This window comes from Lepisosteus platostomus, chromosome 5, assembly GCF_059453375.1.
Source record: "Lepisosteus platostomus isolate fLepPlt1 chromosome 5, fLepPlt1.hap1, whole genome shotgun sequence".
NCBI lineage: Eukaryota > Metazoa > Chordata > Actinopteri > Semionotiformes > Lepisosteidae > Lepisosteus > Lepisosteus platostomus.
Window position 1 is genome coordinate 63572920 of NC_142615.1, and position 10094 is coordinate 63583013.

The window sequence follows — 10094 nt, forward strand, 5'->3', positions numbered from 1 at the left end:
GCATTAGAAAATGTGTATCTAGCTTTGTTCAATTAAAATCGGCACATCCCAGTGGACAAAAGATGTAGAATATACGACTATTAAACGCATACTTTAGACGTATAAATGTGCTCCGTAACTGGTCTAGAATGAAATTCTAATATACGTATATCGTTATACGTCAATTAGACATCTATGATTATATGTTTATTATACATAAATGGTTGGAGTTCTATTATACGGATACATTTAGAGGACTAATATACATATATAGTTAAAGGTCTATTATACATCAAATACATATTTTATAGGTGTATAAACTAGTAAATAAAGCCAATGATTTGTTTTAGAAAAATATGTAGTTCAAATTATACATTATATACAATATTGTAATCAACAAATGGCTAATCATCATAAAAACACAACTAGTAAACTTCAGTTACAAATTCTAGTAACATGGCAATATATATAGTAATGACAAACAAACTAATTACATGATCCCGCTAATATTTAACTCAAAACCACATTTCGATTCAAATATAAATTTTAACATTTACAACTTCTATATTTCCACCAAAATATAATTAATGTAGCACAAACGCTACTTTCTAAAAAAGACAGAATGAAACTGTTTGTTTTGTGTTTCATGGTGATCCTCCTCTCGATACTAATGAAATGTTTAATATGATCCCTCGAGAAACAAAAAGGAGTCAATTTCCGCCTGGAATGATTGATGCCCCATCAAACATTTTGTAATATCCCCGGAAGTTTATACAGTAGAATCCTGGTTCGTGGCTTAAATTCAAGGTAAACAAGACTAAGGAAACGAGTTGGAAACTTGATGTCGAACTGGGATTTAAATCACCCGGAACATTTCACTACATTGGGCAGTATGTGCTAGGGAGCATTGCTTGACATCCCTTCGATAGCTCAGTTGGTAGAGCGGAGGACTGTAGTGGAGTCAGTAGGGAATCCTTAGGTTGCTGGTTCGATTCCGGCTCGAAGGAAGGTGCTTTTTGTGTACTTTAATCAAAGAGTTAAAATAGCGAATCTTTTTCACTCAGACAATGATCAAAAGCTCAATAAACGACGAAGCAGAGGCTCCTGTTCCAAAGTCTGCCCACGTCTGATTGTCTTGTTTTGGCCAATATCTGATCTTTGAATTAAGGGAATACTCTGTTTGCTTTGTAATTAAAAAAAAAACATACAGTACAAATGTCAATTTCATTTTGGTTTCAAGATCGCAATTTAGTGTGAAACATAAAAGCCAGCTGGATAAGCTTTATTAATTTCCATCACGGGATCAATGAAGTATCTATCTATAAATCTCTTATACGTTATTTACAGTGGCCTTTCAACTAATAGCACGTGCAGGGATCAAACCCTAGCTGTTGGTACACTACGAGTTGCGTAAGGCTCTGTAACGCGCAGATGAGAAACTAACCTCTGCTTCTTCATTATATAAACAGTGAGCCATATATGCGAGCTTACTGCCTCCTACGGGCTCTGTATTTGTTAGCGATACAAGACCGGCTGTGGAGAAATGAAGTGAGGAGGGTGTGTACATTAAAAGGCTCATAGCGTCCCTGGAAGGGCTCAAACCACCACCCTTTTGGTTAACAACCGAACCACAAAGACGCATGTACAGCTTAACACTTCTCGGTCTCAGTGAAAGTGATACACTCCGTAAAATTTCCAGAGATTCATTTATTTTAAAAGGAAAATCACCAACAGCGGCCGAGATCTACTGGAGTTTTTTCATTCTATACTGCGATTTCTGAAGGGTACCCTGTGAAAATACAAGTTTTGACGAGACGGGATGGACATATAAGGTCAAAAGGCTTGGGGAATTGAACTTTAAGGTGAAGACTGCGGGTTCAGTAGCAGCAAAACCTGATCAGTATCAGTTGACTCCGATATACTTTGAAAATAAACTTCGGGATTTAGAGTCAGACGTGCTACCGTTGCACCATGGGGTACTCAATTTAAAAAAAAAAATAGAAAAAACAATCAGTGTTCCTGGATCTGTAATTGAGAACAACACCTGCACAAGAGCTGCGCAGGAAGAATAAAATGTGGTCTGGTAAGAAGAGACTCTCTTCGGAAGAGCTGCGCTCTTCACAGGAGATTTTTTTTTTTGTGAAGCTGATTTGTCTCCTTTGGGGAATTCAAAGGCACGGACAGCCGAGACTTCGTGGCGCAACGGTAGCGCGTCTGATTCCAGATCAAAAGGCTGCGTGTTCAAATCACGTCGAGGTCAGCTGTTACTTTTTCAGGTTCTGCTGGTCCTGAACACGGAATTCACACCATGCAGTTGAGTTCTATCTGTACACCACATAGATAATCTGAACAAAATCGAGCAGTACAGGACACGCAGTGTGAAGCTCACACAGGCTTACAGTCTCCAGTATTGTAGTGAAGAGGAAAAAAATAACTTGTTTTTTTTTAAGAGAAAAGGCACAGTTCACATCTGCTTAACATCACGTCCAACTTTAGAGACAGCTACATCAGATAATGGAATCACGGAAGTTTCAGATAACTTTTTTTTAATACAGGTTCAAGCAAACCTGAAAGTTAATGAGTTTCCGGACACTTTTGTTTTATTAAAAAGTGTCTGAAGCCTGAAAATGTAATTTGAAAAAAAAAACCGCTATTGGACATTAGCAGGTGCTTTTTGTAACGATTTGCTATTTCATGCTGGAAAACAAAGGAAACAGACCCAACGTTTGCTTTCAGGTGCAGTTCATTACATAATATACATTATTACTGAGGAGCTTGAATAAAATTTACACGAGCCAGGTAGAAGTCGAAGCTACAATCTTATGATCCGAAATCAGACGCGTTGTTTATTAAACAGCTGGCATTTCACATAACCTGAATTCCCCCATAGTGTGCTCAGCGCCGTTACTAATAATGCACAGCTCCGTCTAAAATTTCAAAGTGAGAAACATGTGTTTTCTGATTTTTTATGAGTTTTAAAATATAATCTCTTTAAATCATACAAGGGGTGTTTCGCACTGAAATTCCGATTGACTGAGAATTCAAAGAAAGACTGTTTTCTTCCACAACACCGTATAATTATCACATCCACCAGACTCTCCAACCTCTCCAGACCTTGCTGGTTGAGCAATTGCTTCGATAAATTAGGTCACGTATCATGTTAAATCATTTCTTCTCAACACAACATTTCCTGGTGCACGTTTTCTCTATGAAAAAAAAGAAATTTTTCCCTTGCACGATTTCTCGTTTTTTTATCAAAGCGTACAGAAATAAAAAAGAAGAAATAGTGTCGCAAAATAACTCTGTCGCCCTTGGGAGATGTCATACGCATTGGACATGAAAATGCCAGATAAAAGCCAGTTCTCTTCGTTTCTCAGTGTCGGGGCTGCTATGTAAAAGAGGCAATTTGCTCTGAGAGCAGGTTCAGCGCTTACTGAACGCAGATGTCTCAGAGTGGTGTGTCCAAGTGGCTGTAAACGGTGATGGCTGTCCAGTCACCGTAGCCTAGTTGGTTAAAGCGCTTTTCTATCAAACAAAAGAACCGAGATTCAAATCCCAGCCGTGTCTTTCTTCCTATCCTGTAGTACAGAACGTATCATTTCGGGCAATCACAAAGGGCTTGATTTCGTTAAATGCATGTGTTCATTTCCTTTCTGGAAAACTTGTTTTTGATTAAATTCACACAGCTTCCGAAAAATGAAATTCAATTCTTGGTTATCAGTGCAGAAGAAATATTACCGTCTGGCAAAATAAACATTAATCGGTTAGCGCGTTCGGCTGTTAATTGAAAGGTTGGTGGTTCGAGTCCACCCAGGGACGGGGTTCTTTTGCGATGTAAACGTTGTCGTCAGTCGATTGGATTTCTCAGCGAAACCATAACCATTTTAATATTTGCAGGAAATGCGAGTGTTTAACACGTGTCAGGGTCACCGGGAAATGTCCAATAATGCCCAACATTGCAATTCCCCAGAAAACCACATTCACCCCAAAAATATTATCGTTGAATCTTCATTTATACTCCAGTTGAATCCTCTGCTGAAATATTTTAAAAATACAATGCAGGTTTGTTTGAGAACTTGACAAGCATTGTTAAGATGGCACTGTGCAGTTGGATTTTGATATTTTGACATATTTACCTTAATTTTAAACATAAATACTATACAGTCTATTGTAATTTTAAAATATGTTAGCTGAGGATGCAAAGGGGTGAAAGGGAAAGGTCAGAGGGTATAGTAAAAACGAGGTTAGGATTAGTGGAGGTGGTAGGGGTGTTGATGGTTTTTCTCTGTAGAGGATGATTGAGGTTTTTATCCTTCTCTGAAGTGAGAAATTGGAAGAGTTGGGAGTTGAGGGATCTGATGAGGTTAGTTATAAAAGGAAGTTGATGTGGAGCTGTTAGCCGTAAAACGTCCTAACGTCTTTGATGTTGTCATCAAAGATAAATTGCAGTAAGCAAATATAAAGAAAATTATCTTTGCTTACTGCCCTGTCTTTCTCACACCTGAAGAAGGCTCTACGGCCAACACGTTATGTTTCCTTTCTTCTCTTTTCAGCATGGAATAATCCTTTACTTGTTCCTTTGCAGCCTACGCATGCTGACACAGCTACTCACCTGATATATAACATTCCTATAATCGCAACTATGAATGTCCACTGTGGGTATTTTTTCCATTATTATTTATTTTGGCATTGAAGCATATTTTATGTAATACCGAAGTGTCATAATCACTGAAAAACATATTTTTTCATTTAGAAAGAATTAAAAAAATATAAATCACTATGAATTACATTTAACCTGTTCTGATCTAGGTTTTCTATATACTTTAACATGCCATGTTCAGAATGTCACAACACAGAAATGCAACAGTGAAGTTTTGTAATTACAAATGTTCGTGATGAGTGATTTTGTCTCTCTTACCTTAGTGTCGGAATACTAAGATGTTCTGGTAACAAGGAAGGAGGGAATAAGTAATTCAGCAGAAGGGGTGCTATTTTGTTGACTATAAATCCTCACATGCCATGTTCAGAGGGTCATATTAAAAAAATGGTACAGTAAATTTTCTTATACTTCATGATTTTCATAATTTGTTACATTGTGTCTCACACCTTTGTGTCAGAATTCTGAGATGTTTTTTTTCTAAACGGGGGCCATAGCAATACAACAGAAAGAGCAATTAGCTTTTCCCTATGAATTCTCTCATGCCATATTCAGAGGGTCATATTTTAAAAATAGTACGGCAACATTTCCTGAAGTTCAGGATTTTGAGAGTCTGTTACACTGTGTCTAAGACCTCATTGGCAGAATTGTGAGACGATTTTATAATCAGGAGGGAGGGTCATAGCAATAAGCAGAAAGTGTCATCACCCTTTGCTCATCCTCTGTTAACCATATATTCTCATATGCCATGTTCTAAATGTCCCATTGTAAACTGCTATAATAATATTTCTTGCAAAATGCAAGATTTTGAGACTTTGAGAATTCACGTTTTGCCTTTGTCTTATTTACTTGTTGTCTAACATGCCAGTTTGTGTTATTGTGAGTTTTGAAAATTGGTTTTCGATTTTCTGAAATATGTTTCATACAAAAATGCAATTTGGATAATCATTACTTACATATTCCCCTTTACTGAGGATATGTGCAGTAATCCACTCGGATTAGTATTTTTAAAAATGACTAAAGAGAGGCATCTACAGGCGAAAGGCAGCATAACATCACAGCAGCAGCACTTAAGGTGGAACAAAAAACGCGAAGAAGAAGCTGGCGAATAAGCAGCCAACTTCAGCCTCGTTAATGCAATAGGATTGGGTGAGGTAGAAAAATATTTCTTCCTCTGAATCCTAACATTTTTGTAGGTGTTCTAGGACTTCTCGCCTCAGATAAAGCTGCCAATACATCACTTATTTCTACTCCATCAATATCAGCAGTGTTATCGGTACTGAGCCCTAAGTGTAGGTCCTGTCATAATATAAAAACTTGTATGTATCGACTGCATTCACCTGAAAAAATCTGATAAAATTGAAAAATACATCGGAAACAAATTTGCGTGTTTTTTTCAGATCCAGAAGAGCATCATCATGAGACTCAAAACAGACCTGTTTTTAATTCTTTCCAGGAGAAAAGATTATTCAGATGCAAACATGGGTCCAAAATCAATGTACTCACCTATCGGTGTTGCTTCTTCAAATCCTTCAACTGAACGTCAATATTGAGGGATGATATCATACAAATTTTGGTTTTCTTTTAAAGCAAATTTTATTAAAATATGAGCCTCTATTATAGTTGTCTTGGATGTTTCGCAAGGTATAATAGACCCCCTTGTGCCCTCCGCTAAAATATTATAAAATACAACAATCTTTATATATATATAGAACAGCATTTATGGTTACATGTATATTAAAATTAAGATAAATATACAAAAGTATTAAAATACAAGTGTACAGTCCTAACATAATCATGCTGTCCAACTGTCTTTTTTGCTTTTCAAGTTCTCGAACAAATCTGTGTTGTAATTTTAAATATTTTAACTAAGGGTGCAACGAGAGTATAAATGAATTCTCCCGCCAGCCATTTGAAGGACAAAATCCATGGCTGAATACGATTCCCCTGAATGTTGGCCATGACTGGTCATTCCCAGTGATAATGACTAATGTACTCAATTGTTTACTTGTTGTAGTTCGACACACAAAACAACTGCAAGTAGAATAATGAGAAATGGGCTCGAACCACTAACCTTTCAATTAACAGCTCCCAGAGACTCACGTGCATCCCTTTTCTCCATTTGCAAGCTTTTGGCAAAAAAAAAGACTTTATTCTTGCCAGCCTGTGATATTTGTTTTGCACTGATAAGCAAGATCTGTGTTTCATCTTTCGCAAGCTGTATGAATTTCATGAAAAGCAAGTTGTTCTACAAAGAAAATGAAAACTTGCATTTAACAAAATCAAGCCACACGTGATCATCCATAGTGATACATTCTATAAGACAAGACAGGAAGAAAGGCACGACTGGGATTTGAACTCAAGATCTCCTGTTTCATAGGAAAACACATTAACCAAATCAGCCAAAGTGCTGTCAGAGTATTAACATCATGTCTGATGTCAGTTTTTGCAGCTGACTATCGCTGGAGGGCAATTCACTGTGAACAAGTCAGCCTGCATAATGAGGGGAAGAGACTGGCCTCTGTGATGCACTATAGAGTTACACTAACCTTCTGCCCTACTGTTCTCTGCTGCATTCTACCCTAGCAGATAAATATTGGTTTCCATGCGTGTAAGGTTTCTTTTTTTTGTCAAATATTTTCAAGCATATTTTTGCTGTTGAAAATAAGTGGTTTGTGGTTGTGTTGTGTTGAGTGTTGTGTTCCTCTTCCCTTGGTGTCACCCAAAGTGATACATTGTGCTTTGGCAATTCTTCAGGCCATAGTGTTTAGAGGAGCTCAGTTGAATTAGTTTACGTAGATAAAGTATTTATTTTCCTTTTAATCCTTTAAAGCATATTACATTGTCAATACATTGTATTTTTCTTCCTACTGATTGTCATCATTTTTCTTCTCTTGATCTCATAATCAGATATTTCAGAATCTTCCTTAAAAACTAGTAAAAGAAGTGGGACAGATTCATGCACACTAAAAAATATGAAAGGGTAGCAGGACACAGTAACCACCAAACATCTCGTAGATTATGAATGTGCCTAAAATATTTCAGCACTTTAGAGGGTTCTGCCATTTTAGATGTTGTACTGTGCCTGTCTGATTTATCAAATGTGTCATTTAAATCTCCCGTCATTTCTATATCAGTCTTGCAGTAAAGATTGCAATTCATCCCAAAATGCCAAGTTTCCCACTGATGATACGTACAAAGAAATTAATGTACATTTTCCCCTAAAATCAACCAATTTAAAATCAAATGCATCCCTCCTCATCTGCAGTTGGAGAGAAAAATGTCAGAATAAATACAGGTTTTAGAAGTCAGGAGCATTGATAGTCCTATTTTAAAATTATGCTAAAATGCTCAATATATTAAAAATAATTAAAACATATTAAAACAAGGTAAAAAGAAATGATACACAGTTATAAAGATCAGGAATTATCAATTTGAAGTTACAATCCACTTACAATATGCCAAAAATGGCAAGAATATGTAAAACAGGTGTATACAATTTTTTAAAAATAAAACAAGTTAAAAATAAATACTAAATACTTTTAAAATTCAGGAATGTGATTGGTCAGATGCTCACGATGAGTGTTGTTGGTGTTTCTTGTGACTTAGCGAATTGAAAAAATATTCAATTTAAAAACGGCGAGAGCTCGTATGAAAAAAAAAATAGTTCGTAAGTACCTTTGTTGTAACAGCTGCGCCAGAACTAGTGTATTCATATACATCAGAAAAGTACCTGAACTTGACTGGTTTATGTTCATTAATGTGCATTGGGAACGAAAGGGAGACTTACATGGATTTTATTAGGTTTTAGGAATCAGAAAATGTATTTTTATACGTTATTGCCTACGAGCAGAAATAACTTCCTGCTTTCAACGCTTTTATTGTTTCTGCTTGTAACCTCGAACAGAAAAACCCGGTACTGACTCACAGAAACGCCTCGGAGTTTCAGTGTTTCTGTGATTTAAGAGGGGTGTATGAAGACAGTAGAGGGGAGTTTTTTTTCCCCGCTATAGAGTATGAAGGCGGTGTGACGAGTCAGGAGGGAGGAGACGCGCATTCCGCACGGGGAGCGCAGAGCAATGAGTTTCACCTGCAGCTCGCCGAGTCCTGTCCTATATAACCGCTGAGCCCGGATACACAGAGTCTCCAGCCAGTGTTGGAGAATTATAGGGTTAAAGCCCAGAAGTTGAGAGTAGAGTTTGTGTACGAGTATAAGATTAAGGGAATGGGGTTTGGTGTATAGAAGAGGTTTAGGTTTGGTTTTTGTTTGCTTCTGATACATTTGTAACGGCCATGGCGGCCTGTAGGGTCGGCATGCGCTGTTACTTTTGCACGCGTTTGGTGTATAAGAGTGGTGAGGGCTCGGCTCACTCGGGTGATATCTCACGGTTGGACTTTTCAAGGAAGGTGTTAAAGAAAGAGTTAAAGGTTAAGGCATTAGATGTCAATTGCTTAATTACTTTGCCGAAGGGAATTGGTTATGACTTTAGTTTCAAATCGGCAAAGTTATTGGAAGAATTTTGGAGAAAAATAAAAGAGAAAAAGATGTGGGTCTGATTAGAATGTTTGATTGTTCGTATGTTAAATGAGATGGTGATGATGGAAGATATTGTGACATGGTTGTCTAAGTATTGTTTAGTGAAAGGTGAGCCTCAGAAAGTCTTGGATGATGATGGGGTCTGGAACTGTGCATGGAGAGTACCTATTTTGTTGCATGAAGACAAAAAATGGTTATGGTGGATTTAAACACATTCCTTCTTTGATTGGATTAGGTGAAAATAGAGGCCTTGTGTTCTACCAAGGGCAGCCAAAACTGTGCAGGAGGTGTGGGGAGCTGGGTCACTTTGTGGATGCCTGTACAAAGGTGGTGTGTGGTAAGTGCAAGGAAATTGGACATGCATATACTGAATGTACAAGCGTGAGGAAATGCAATCTCTGTGAGTGTGAAGGTCATGTGTTTAAAGACTGTCCAAATTCCTTTGCAAATAGAACAAAACTGGGAAGACCGATGCAAAAACAGGAAGAGTTTGAAGAGGTATTTAGGGCTGGAGCAGTGGTTCTGGATCAGGAACTGGATGTGGTTGATGTTGAAGAAAGTAGTGGAAAAGAGAGCGAGGATTCAGAATGGAGTGAAGGAGATAAGGCTGAAGTAGAAGAGAATGATAATAATGTGGAAAGTGAGGTGGACTCTGAATTGATTGGTAGCATCTCTCCTGATCGTCTGCCACCCGTGGAGACTAAAAAGCGCTCAAATGGAATGTACAGAACAGAGGGTGCAGTCTAAAAGGTCTGCTGAGATATCTGATTTAGGAAGTGATCTAACTCTGAGCGGGGAAAAGTGAGGGAAGATCATTTTCAGAGTCCTCAGATGGCAGGTTCTCCCATGGGATTAGTTCTCTCCAATCCTACTGATCCAGCTTTAGAACTAGAGACTCAAGGAGGGCAGGTGGAGAACCAT

General features: G+C 37.7%; 2 non-coding genes across 2 annotated transcripts; both read left to right on the forward strand.

The window, feature by feature from the left end:
- The first annotated feature begins 898 nt into the window (after positions 1-898).
- trnay-gua (transfer RNA tyrosine (anticodon GUA)) lies at positions 899-986 on the forward strand. Its single transcript is given in 2 exon segments — positions 899-935; positions 951-986. It is a non-coding gene; the product is annotated as a tRNA-Tyr (tRNA).
- Positions 987-2167: 1181 nt separating this feature from the next.
- On the forward strand, positions 2168-2239 carry trnaw-cca (transfer RNA tryptophan (anticodon CCA)). Its single transcript has one exon. It is a non-coding gene; the product is annotated as a tRNA-Trp (tRNA).
- The last annotated feature ends 7855 nt before the right edge of the window (positions 2240-10094 follow it).